A 12,894-nucleotide genomic window follows, 5' to 3' on the forward strand; every position below is an offset into this window, starting at 1 on the left:
ACCTCCTTCCTGATGGAAGCAGTCTGAACAGTTTATGGCTGGGGTGACTGGAGTCCTTGATGATCCTCCCCGCTTTCCTCAGGCACCGCTTCCTGTAGATGTCTTGGAGGGAGGGAAGCTCACCTCCAATTATCCGTTCAGAGCACCGCACTACTCGCTGGAGAGCTTTGCAGTTGTAGGCGGTGCTGTTGCCATACCAGGTGGTGATGCATCCAGTGAGGATGCTCTCAATGGCACAGTGATAGAAGGTCCTGAGGATGCGGGGGCTCATGCCGAATCCTTTCAGTCTCCTGAGAAAGAAGAGGCGCTGCTGCGCCTTCTTCACTGTTTTGTTTGTGTGTACTGACCACGTAAGATCCTCAGCCAGCTGTACACCAAGGAACCGGAAGCTGCTCACTCTCTCCACAGCAGCGCCGTTGATGGTGATGGGGGTGTGTACTTCTCTGCACCTCCGGAAGTCCACTATCAACTCCTTTGTCTTTGCGACGTTGAGGGTGAGATGGTTGTCTTGACACCAGTGGGTCAGGGCGCTGACCTCCTCCCTGTAAGCCGTCTCATCACCGTTGGTGATAAGACCCACCACTGTAGTGTCGTCCGCAAACTTCACAATGATGTTGGAGTTGTTAGTGGCCGTGCAGTCGTAGGTGTAGAGTGAGTACAGGAGAGGGCTCAGTACACACCCCTGTGGAGCACCAGTGTTCAGTGTGATGGGGGATGAGGTGATGCTGCCCAGTCTGACCACTTGGCGTCTGTCAGACAGGAAGCCAAGGATCCAGCTGCAGAGGGAGCTGCTCAGTCCTAGATCCTGCAGTTTCCTGTCCAGCTTCGAGGGAACGATGGTATTGAATGCTGAGCTGTAATCTACAAACAGCATTCTCACATACGTGTCTCTCTTCTCCAGGTGTGACAGGGCAGTATGTAGTGTCAGGGCTATGGCATCATCAGTGGACCTGTTGTGGCGGTATGCGAACTGTAGAGGGTCCAGTGAGTCCGGTAATGCAGAGCAGATGAAGTCCCTGACCAGCTTCTCGAAGCATTTGCTTACGATGGGGGTCAGGGCTACAGGTCGCCAGTCGTTCAATGAGGAGATGGTGGAGAATTTGGGTACAGGGACGATGGTGGCCATTTTGAAGCAGGCTGGGACTACAGACAGAGAGAGGGAAAGGTTGAAGATGTGTGTGAACACTCCAGCCAGCTGAGCCGCGCATGACTTGAGGACGCGGCCGGGAATCCCGTCCGGACCAGTAGCTTTGCGTGCGTTCACCTTCCTGAAGCACCTCCGCACATCCTCCTCAGACACAGTGTGCGCACTGACGTCATCCGCGGTGCGCACACTGTCCGGTCTCATGGTGTTCGCTGTGTCGAATCTAGCGTAGAATACGTTTAGATCCTCACACAGAGAGGCCGTGGTCTGCGGTGTGCTGGTTTTCCCTCTAAAGTCTGTGATCGTGTTTAGTCCCTGCCACATACTCCGAGGGTTGTCAAACTGTTGCTCCACCCTGTCCCTGTACTCACGTTTGGCTGCTTTGATAGTCTTCCGGAGTTGGTAATGTGTGTGTGTTTGTAGTCCGATGTGTTCGCGGAGGCAAAGGCGGTGCTCCGTGCCGCGCAAACATCTCCGTTAATCCAGGGTTTTTGATTTGGGAAGGATTTAACTGTTCTGGATGGGACGACATCTTCTACGCATTTCCTGATAAATCCGCAGAATGAGTCTGTGTATTCATCAATGTCCCTAGCAGCCACGTGAAACATTTCCCAGTCCGCGTGATCAAAACAGTCCCGCAGCGCAGACTCGATTGGTCCGTCCAACAGTGCACCGCCCTCCGGGTTGGAGCTTCCTGTTTCAGCTTCTGCCTGTAGGCGGGCAGGAGCAGGATGGAGCGGTGATCTGATTGGCCGAATGGGGCGCGGGGGAGGGCTTTGTACGCATTCCGGAAAGAGGTGTAGCAGTGGTCGAGTAGCCGATCTCCACGAGTGTTAAAATGGATGTGTTGGTGGAGTTTGGGTGAGACTTTCTTCAGGTTTCCCTTATTAAAGTCTCCGGCTGTGATAAACGCTGCCTCTGGGTGTGCGGTTTCCTCGCTGCTGATCGCGCTGTACAGTTCCCTGAGTGCTCGGTCAGTGTCGGCTTGTGGGGGAATGTAAACAGCCGTAATAATCACTGCTGTAAATTCCCTCGGTAGCCAGAATGGCCGGCACTTAATCATCAGGTACTCCAGGTCCGGTGAGCAGAAGGATTTGACCGGGTGCACGTTCGCATAATCACACCAGCTGTTGTTGATCATGAAACACACACCACCGCCTCTGCTTTTCCCAGTAAGATCCTGTGACCTGTCCGCGCGATGCACGGAGAACCCCGGTAGTTGTATTGCGGAGTCCGGTACCTTGTCCGATAGCCAGGTTTCTGTGAGGCAGATCACGCAGCAGTCCCGCATCTCTCGCTGGAATGAGATCCGTGCTCGAAGCTCGCACAGCTTGTTCTCCAGAGACTGCACATTAGCCAGTAATAAACTGGGTAACAGTGGTCTGTTAGTGTGCCGTCTCAGTCGAACCAGAACGCCAGATCTTCTCCCTCTGCGTTGGCGTTTGCGGCCTCCAGGGCCAGAGAACAAAGGCGTCTCAGGTGAGGTGAATGGGGGGTCTGCAAACGGAGCGTCCGTGTTGCAAAACTTGAACTCCGGAAAGTTATAAGAAAGACCGTCTTTTATGTCCAGTAAGGTTTGTCGGTCGTACACAAGGAGACATGTGCTACTCGCGAAAAAAATGAAGGAAAAGTAAAATTAAACACAGAAAAAAGCTGTTGCTTGGGGGAGCTCGCGACAAGGCTGCCATACTCGGCGCCATCTTCCTGATATTAGGATTTTGTCTTGCATGCACAAAAAAACCCCTTTTTTTTTCAAATAAAGAGTGGAAGAGAGACTGAAAGTGGGTGTCTTGGGTTAATGTTGATAGTGTTGGCACCTTACTTTGCCTTACCTTGTTTTGAATGTTTTTCCAACACTCACTTAAACACTCAAACTGCAGGACACACATACATAGGTCTGTTTGTGAATCCATTAGTGTGCCAGCATACATTTTAGTTTTAGTTTTAAGTTTTAAGTGATATATATAAATGCTTGCTTTCGGGACTTTTTTAAAAATGTGACCAGGGTACAAGTTCATACATAAAAACCAACCTGTTCTGATTTTAGATAATGGAAAGGAATACAGGGAGTGCAGAATTATTAGGCAAGTTGTATTTTTGAGGAATAATTTTATTATTGAACAACAACCATGTTCTCAATGAACCCAAAAAACTCATTAATATCAAAGCTGAATGTTTTTGGAAGTAGTTTTTAGTTTTAGCTATTTTAGGGGGATATCTGTGTGTGCAGGTGACTATTACTGTGCATAATTATTAGGCAACTTAACAAAAAACAAATATATACCCATTTCAATTATTTATTTTTACCAGTGAAACCAATATAACATCTCCACATTCACAAATATACATTTCTGACATTCAAAAACAAAACAAAAACAAATCAGCGACCAATATAGCCACCTTTCTTTGCAAGGACACTCAAAAGCCTGCCATCCATGGATTCTGTCAGTGTTTTGATCTGTTCACCATCAACATTGCGTGCAGCAGCAACCACAGCCTCCCAGACACTGTTCAGAGAGGTGTACTGTTTTCCCTCCTTGTAAATCTCACATTTGATGATGGACCACAGGTTCTCAATGGGGTTCAGATCAGGTGAACAAGGAGGCCATGTCATTAGTTTTTTTTCTTTTATACCCTTTCTTGCCAGCCACGCTGTGGAGTACTTGGACGCGTGTGATGGAGCATTGTCCTGCATGAAAATCATGTTTTTCTTGAAGGATGCAGACTTCTTCCTGTACCACTGCTTGAAGAAGGTGTCTTCCAGAAACTGGCAGTAGGACTGGGAGTTGAGCTTGTTGACTATTTTGAATGAAACACTTGATTGTTCGATGATCACGCTTCAGAAGCTTTGCAATTTTGAGACTGCTGCATCCCTCTGCAAGATATCTCACTATTTTTGACTTTTCTGAGCCTGTCAAGTCCTTCTTTTGACCCATTTTGCCAAAGGAAAGCACGTTGCCTAATAATTATGCACACCTGATATAGGGTGTTGATGTCATTAGACCACACCCCTTCTCATTACAGAGATGCACATCACCTAATATGCTTAATTGGTAGTAGGCTTTCGAGCCTATACAGCTTGGAGTAAGACAACATGCATGAAGAGGATGATGTGGACAAAATACTCTTTTGCCTAATAATTCTGCACTCCCTGTACATGTATGAATGAGTTTGGCATTCCCAGTCACAATATCTTTCTACTGTAGCTGTTTTCCATGCAGCTTGAAAACTCAGTTAATGTATAGACCTTAAGTAGTGAAAACCACTGTGAATATAGAAAAATGTTATAAATCAAAGTTCAGAAGTTAACTAATATGCCAGTTAATTTACACAACATGTTTACAGTGTTTACATTTTGTTTAACATATATGCTTTGACGATAATTTGATCTGATATCAAGAGCAGTGCACTTTTGCTAATGCACATAGCAACAGATTTGTAACAGACAGCAATAGATTTGCCTCTTGACGCTGTGTTATTGGGAACTAATTGCATGTAATTGCCAACTTGACCCTGTTCGGTCAAAACAACATAGTATGCCTACACATAAAATGGCAATCCATGGAATTGCCATTTTATTGCCATCTTTATGCACCAAATCAGTTTGAAGATGGAAGTCGGGAATCAAAAACTGGTTCTTGTGGAGGACTGGTTCTCAGTAGTTCAGTTCTTTGGAGTTGTTAGTCTGCTTTCCAATCAGTTCCGCTTATTGGCTCTTCTTGCACTTGAGCTACAAGAATGACAGCTCAATGGTAAAGTGAAAACTGTATCCAGAACAGAAAGAACTGCGTTATGATGCTAACACAATTTTGACTCTTTGCAGCAAATGCACAGACAACATGCTAATGTAAAGCTAGCAAAGAACTCAAAGCGTTGATAATGCTGCTGTCCCCAGCCCAGCAGCCACAACCTGAGCTTCAACAGGTAACAAACAAAGGAAGAGTCAGGCTTTAGTCTCTGTTTCTACCTGTTCATGTTTCTAAAGTAGCATCACTGTTGTGGTTGCTTTAAAGTCTGTTTGGTTGATTTTCATCTTTGCTTTGTGATTGTGTTCATACCACAATACTAAGAGAAAGGGTTAGGGTTAGGGATTTGTGTTGTATGTGGGACTGTAGCCTGAGGTTTATATTGTTAACTGGCAATTAAGAGACAAGGGTTTCAGGTGAATGTGCAGAGAAACACGAGTAATGTCAGAAGTAATGTAACAAATAAGTTATTAAGTAATGTATTTGATTACTTTTAATAAAAGTGTTCTATATAATTTGTGTAATACATCACTTTTATAAGTAACAACACCAACACTTATCACTACAAAGAGTGTCCAACATGCACAACATTTGACCACATAGCATGCAATTAATGTGCACTAATGTAATGTGTTTGATATGCTGTTTAGCGATGGTGGTGACTGTCAAAGCGGAGCCAATGAGCACACAATGAGAACGTGAGTGATCTGAAATCTGATTCCAGTCTTCAAAGGCTTCAGAGGCAAGATCGCAAGTTGATTGCACATGGTCGCAGTAATTTTGGTCATGCGGCAGACTCCACTGCTTTCCTTAGTGTGACTGTAGCCTAAAGTAGATCCATTATCACATAATGAAGATTACATCTACTTAATATTATAATGCTATGCTATTGCTGAAGTCACACCCATCAGTTCAGATTGGTAATTTTAAGTGTCAGGCATTTAAAGCCAAGTCATGAATGATAGTCAACCGTGTTTCTATGTCATCTACAGACCATTTTCACAAGGTTCTAAGAGCCATGAGTGCAAAAATTACATTCATGAGAAAAAAAAAAAAGAAATGCTGCAGCAAACTGGCTGAAAATACATGTTCTGAAAAAGATGAGATAAATTTTACCATTTTGCTTTGACTGAGAGCCCAGCAGCACTCGGGGGCTCAAAACTTTTTCCATTTTCTGACAAAACCAGAAAGGACTTTGATTGTTTATGTGACACTTTGTACCTTTCAGGTCGTCCACGACTGCTCCACTTTCACAACAACATACCTCCAGTTTGTTTAAAGGATTTGATTTTATTTGCCATATAGAAAAATTGATTGTTATTTTTGTTTGAAATGTAAAACACAAGTATGATGCTTTGGCATGAAAAACTGACTAGATTATACAGCTTTCAGTTCATTGTCTCACAATCTCTCCTTGGCACATATCCTGTGGCTCATGTGATTGTGGGTGACAGCTCAGGCTCTATGTTGGATACAACAGTTGGCAGCTTGGGAGCCTGATTTGCTCTAAGCTGTTGGGGTACAAATACTGGTAGCAAAATAAAAATAATTCATGCTTTACACAAGATGTCTGGCTAAATGGGTATGACAAAAAAAAGAAAAAGAAGTTATGTTTGCATGTGGCCAGAACTGCCAAATTTGAACCCCAAATCAAAATTGGGTGTCCTGGGCAGTAAAATGTCTCATTAATATTTGGAAAGTATTCACTCTCTTTCTGATTTCTTAGGGTTTTGTTTCTTTACATATTTATTACACCTAAATGTTCCAGATTATCAAACATTTTAATATTAGACAAAGAAAATCAAATTTAATACAAAATACACGTTTTAAATGATGATTTCATTTATTCGGGGGGAAAAAACAAAACCTACCTGGCCCTTTGTAAAAAGGTAATTTCCCCTAAACCTAATAACTGCCACCCTTGACAGCAAGAAGTGCAATCAAGTGTTTGCAATAATTGGCAGTGTTTCACCTGCTGTGGAGGAATTTTGGCCCACTCTTCTTTGCAGAATTGCTTTAATTCAACTAAATTGGAGGGGTTTTGATGCATGAACGACTGTTTAAGGCCATGCCAAAGCATCTCAATGGACCATGTAGGTTCTCATCCAGGTCATGGTAGTCTTGAGAGCTTGAAAATGAAGGCAGTTGGACTTCACAGTCACAGATGTCAGTGACTTTGTTTCCAGCTGTTTTTTGAAAAACCTGAAGAAGTTAAAGCGCGCAAACTGATGGCCAGACATTCCCCTTTAGGATCTTCAGGTAGAGAACATAGTTGGTTCCATCAACTATGGCAAGTGTTCTGGGTCTTGAAGCAACAAAGCAGCTCCAGACCCTACACACTAACACCACTATGTTTGACTGTTCCTATGGTGGTATTTCTTCATGAAATGCTGTCCTAGTTTTATGTGACTGTAACAAGAAAGTTCAACTTTTGGCTCATGAGTGCAAGAAATCTTTTCCCAAAGGTCTTGGGGATCATCAAAATGTTTTTTTGGCAAATGTGAGACAAGCCTTTGTTTTCTTTTTGGTCAGTGGTCATTTTCTCTTTGGAGCTTTTCCATGGATGCCATTTTTGCCCAGTTTCTTATTTTTTTATATTTTTGAGTCATGATCTCTGACCGTAACTGAAGAAAGTAAGCCCTTTAGTTCTGATGTCGATGTTGTTCTGGATTCTTTTCTGTTCTAGTAGATGAGTCATCAGTGTGTTCTTAGAGTAATGTACTGTTCCTGGCTTTCTGCATTGGTGGAATGGTTTAGTCTCAAAGACTTAGAAATGGCTTTCCAGACTGACAGATGTCGATGACTTTGTTTTTCAGCTGTTCCTTTAGATCATGGCATAATCTTTTTCAGTTCATTTAACCAACTTCACTTCGTCAGACAGGTTCTGTCTAAACGATTTATTCATTCAGCATGTCTGGGAGTAATAAGGTTTCGGTGTTTCTAGTGAAATTGAACTCATTACAAAAAACAGACACCTTCTCAAAACATGCTTAATCACAGGTAATTAATGAACAAGAATTAACTTAGCTCATTAATTAACAATCCCGCCCTACTTATTTTGTAACCAATATTCCTTTTGCAATTAAGTAAAAAAAAAAAAGAAGCTCTTTTATACACTATACAGCTGCCATACCTAAACAACACTGACAGTACTTCAAGTTTCACAAATTTCTCACACTTCACTGAGAGCACAGAAAAAGTAACAGTTCAAATTCTCTGTCAATGAGGCTACTAACTATGTTTGGTATACTGATAATGGAGGCGCTTTGACACGTCAGTAAATTTGTCAAGGACATAGAAATCCACCTTCTATGCCTCGACACCCTCAGTTTCAGTGGGGTGAGTGGGCTGGTGTTGTGACATGTTGTGGCTTTTGCAAGAAAACAATGTCACCATACTTAGGCTAAGAGTTCTTAAGTTTTTTTTTTTCTTTTAATTCTGTGCTTTGTTCACTGTGTTCACAGTTAAATGTGAGTAAATAATGGATCCATTCCAGGTAGCATTCATACCCTTGTCATGCTGTAAGCTGGACTGTGCTATGAAGCTATTATCTCCTTGAGAAAAAGTAGAAACTCTATAACATTTTCATGATGAACGTATTCCATTGGGGTTAACCTTCTACTTAGGCTTGAGCTTTGTCTCATTATAGGCATCAGTGTTATTGTAATGGTAGAAAGTTAGCAGAGTAGATGTATAGCTAGTGACCAACTGGCATTAACCAAATGCCAGTTGGTCATTACAGCCAAAAGGGAAATATATATATGTAAAAAAACAACAAAAAACATTTACCCTTCATTTTCACTTCACAGACTTACGCAAGAAGGAATCAGTCAGTTTTATTTTCCCACTCTCATTCTCCTTTGAAACACTGACACGAAATGTGTCAAACCCTACAAATTACTTTTCATTAATTTCAGATACCAGTCAGCAATTTGACTGACCCTGAGCTAAAACTTGCAAGTCTGGCTTACTCAATTCATCTTATAGATTTTTTTGCATATGTCCTTCGCAAAATTGAAATTGCGCCCCCGATATGAACGTTGGAAATTGGGTAAAGCTTAAAACCATGTGAATAAGAAGTAAGTTGGGAGTTGATTAAACATTTCCTGTTGACAAGAATTATATATCATTCATGAGTCGTACAGTTAATTTAGACTGCTCTGTGAATGCTGACTTCAAGGATTAGATCCACGGGAAGCTTAGATGTGAAAAAGAAGAAAAGCATGGCCAAGTATGTGTGCATCATTGTTAATCCCCCGATTCTGCTTTCAGGTTTTTTAATTAATTAAAGGATGCATGGCAGAAATTGAGCCGTAAGCTCCAACGCTGTGCCTTTTTAATTCCACCTTCATGTTTTATGACCAGTGCCTGAACGCCTGGTGATTCTTTCTTGGGCAGCACCTATCTCTTTCTTCTTGCCTTTCTAAAGTGTGCATTCCTTTCTTTATCACATTTATCACAACAGCTTCACCTCTCACCTGTAGTCACTCCCATCTCCTACTGTATACTCGCACTCCACACCTACTTCATTTGTCACTTCAACGCTATCTATTTATGGTATGATGTATTTATTTTTACTTAGGATGGTGTAATGAGCATTTTTCTGTATCTCTGGAGTCTTTTCATGTCATTAGAAATGAAAAAGAATGATGAATAATAGATCTGATGATGAGATATCTCCAGAAATATGTCACAGAACTCTCAACAGTGAGATGAGAGGAAAGAGACAAGGTGCTTTTCTTCAACAGGACTGAATATCCAACTAGTTAATACCTCATGGCTGATTTTAAATCAATCTGAAGGACACCTGACAAATGTGAGTGCAATTTATTAGCACCCACAACTTTACCATGACTATTATAATTTGTTACTCCCAACTCTGAAGAGGTCCTTTTTCTTTGAGCTGTGTGACGTATCTCACACCCCAGCAGGGTTTGTGAGCGGGCTAAAGTAAGCGCAAGCCCCCTATTGGTTCTGTGTGACTCCTGAGGCTCGCATGCCCTGCCAGTTTTTCTCCATACACAGCGCTCTCAGCTCTGTCAGCTTAATTGGCTCGCCTCCCATCAGCTAGATACCCCAACCCCATCCTAATTGGCTCTCTTTTAGCTACCCAGCCAATGCTATTGTTCAGGTACACAGTGTGTCACTATGGATGCGGTGATCATTCACACATGAATTCCAGGACAAGAGGCCCATGGGCTGTCTCTCAACCAGTTTCCTGAACTGCAGTTATATTTCTGCCAACAACAACAACCACAACACCGCTTAAAAAATGCTTCTCCCTTCAGGCTGATACATTAGTCTCTTCCGTGGTTTACTTTATTCACAGTCTGCTTTTCTTTCACATGTAGCACCCCATGCCAGCAGCTATGCCATCCCCGCCGCGGGTATTTAAGTTCATCCCGTGTGATGTTTACCCGTGAGGATCGTGACTGAATGCCAGTCAACTCACAGGACAAAGACCGAGAGAAAGCAAAGCCAGTGGAGTGTGTGTGAGTGAAGACAAGAGGGAATGCGACAGAGAGAGGAAGACAGATGAACATTCCCACAGACCGCATAGACTGGAGCCAAGTCTGGTTCTGTCTGAGTAAAGGTAGTCAGTGTTACCCTGATGAGTGCCACTTTGGCCCCAGCTGGGTCAGTTTCTTGCCAGTGTGTAATGAGCCCCAATGAGGGTGAACTCCCTGTTCCCCGGTGCCCTGGCCTGTCTCCACTAATGAGCTTCTGAATAAATCAGTGTTGGTATCCCCTTATCCCACCCATCTCCTGGTCCTACATCCCTTTTCAGTTCATTTATCCCACCGTGCCTGTCTCCACTCGCCTAGCCTTAAGCACTCAAGAGCACCTTACATCCCCAGCCAACATTTCCTCTCTCCTAATTGTGGGTATTTGTTTGTGGGACAGTCTGGCTTTCCCATGTTTGAAGACTGTGATATTTAAATCTCTTCATGTGTGACTGTCACTGTTGTTGCAGCCTGGAGCTCAGACTGACTCTTGTGTTTAAAAAAACAAACAAACAAAAAAACCAAGAAACTGAGTGGTACTCTTCTGCTATTTGTAGCTTCTTTCCTTCTCATCATGGCTACTGGATTTACTATGATAAATAAAGAAATAAAACTACCTCTTGTTCCTGCATGCACCATTAGTCTGGTCCTAATTTGCTTCCCATTGGAGCGTGGGGGTGTGAATGCCTGTATTTGGCATCTGGTAGACAGACATAGGCTGCTTTATAAAAGGTGATGATGAATATTGCCAGGGATAGATTACTGGACCACAAACCTGCCCACTCTGCCCCATAAATAGTCTGAAACAGTTGGACTCTCACTGGTCAGAGCTGTGTGCGAAATAACCAGGGGACATGCAGAGCTAGATAAAGTAGGCCAAAGCATTTGGTTTTGGTGGTGAAGTCATACTTAGCAGGCTGACTCACAGAATCCACTGGGAATTCAATTTAGAAGATAAAAAAAAAAGACAAGAATATATTAAGCATTTTGTTTGCGAAACATGATCGTTCTAACCAGGGAATACATGGCCAATACATTTCTTGGTCAGAAAATTAACCAACAAGTAAGAACTTGCCGGTAGAAATTAGGCTCTATGCCATGGTGGCCACACTCCAAACAACAGCATTATAATACAAATAAAACAAAGAAAATCAACATCATTGGCAAGTTATGGGAGAAAAGACAAAACAAAAACACAGAAAGAAAGAAAGCCCTGAGGTAAGAGCAGTTACTTTACAGTACAGTCAGCACTGTTGTTCCCCACAGATTGCCTTTCCAAGGTGACTGACCCCTGAGCAAATGTTACTCGTCAGAGTATTGGCTGCCATGCATCAGGTTCAAACATTGTTTTTCTTTCACCTCAACTGATTCGTTTCTTCACAGATTGCCTACCCCAGAAAACTTATCAGTTGGCTTGGAGAAATCAATCATGGGGTGACACCATCCAGACCAGAGTGTTGTTTGCGAATCTGTTGTCTGTGATGCCTGCAAAACCCCCGTTGTGATTGCCAAGACTCTCGATGTGTTGGTTTTGGAGTTATTTTTCATTGTAGGTCTTTTTCCTGTCTCCTTGGCTCTGATTTTTCCCTGCCTCTCTCCTACCGCCTCTCTCTCTCTCTCTCTCTCGCTCTGTCTCTTTTCTTTTTTCCTTTTTTTTTCTCCACTGTTACACTTGTCTCTCAATACAAACCTTGGAGTGTACTGATGTAAGAAGTGCCAGTGTTTGGGGTTTTTTTTTTTGGAGATGCTAACAAACAAGCTTGCCCCACAAAGGTGACTGCCAAGCAGGGATTAATGCGAAACAGAAAATATTAGTGCTCAGAGCCAGCTTCCAGCAGAGACACGGTGCCTAGTCAAGTGGTCTCCCCACTTTGTGAAGTGATTCATCTTTTTTTCCTTCTTTTAGAGTCCATTTTCTGCATTGTTTCATGTCACTTGCCGTCTCTTATTTTAGATATAAGAATCGTCAGTACATGTTAATGATCCTGTCATACTGTAGATAGTATACCTGTAAAAAGCAACCCAAAATTAGAAAAGTAAATGTAATAAAATGAACATTTACTGCAGGCATACCTAATAAAGTGTCAACTTGGTGTAGTAGTTTAGATTTTTATCAAAACCAAAGAAACAGTCGGTGCAAAAATACAGAGACAGGGAGCAAGACAAGAGGCTTTATCCTATTTTTTATTTATTTATTTAAAAAAAAAAGTTGCTGATAAGTGTATCGGTGGGTTTACATCTCTCACACCAATATGTAGACTATACATGTGCATGCGCTGTGAACTGTCAATGCCGTGCCTTACTGCTCTTTAATATTGCCGTTTAAACTGTGGGCTGTAAAAACAAATTTCCTTTTGGAGGGCAACAAAGGATTTGATCATATCTACTGAAGGCTTTTTGAAGACTGTGTTTTAGCTAAACAATGACGATGTAATCCATCATGCACTGGAAAAGAAGAGTAGTGATCCAGGAATAGTTTAAGACAAAAAAAAAAAACAGC

Source organism: Astatotilapia calliptera, chromosome 14 (genome assembly GCF_964374335.1).
Source record: "Astatotilapia calliptera chromosome 14, fAstCal68.1, whole genome shotgun sequence".
NCBI classification, from domain to species: Eukaryota; Metazoa; Chordata; class Actinopteri; order Cichliformes; family Cichlidae; genus Astatotilapia; species Astatotilapia calliptera.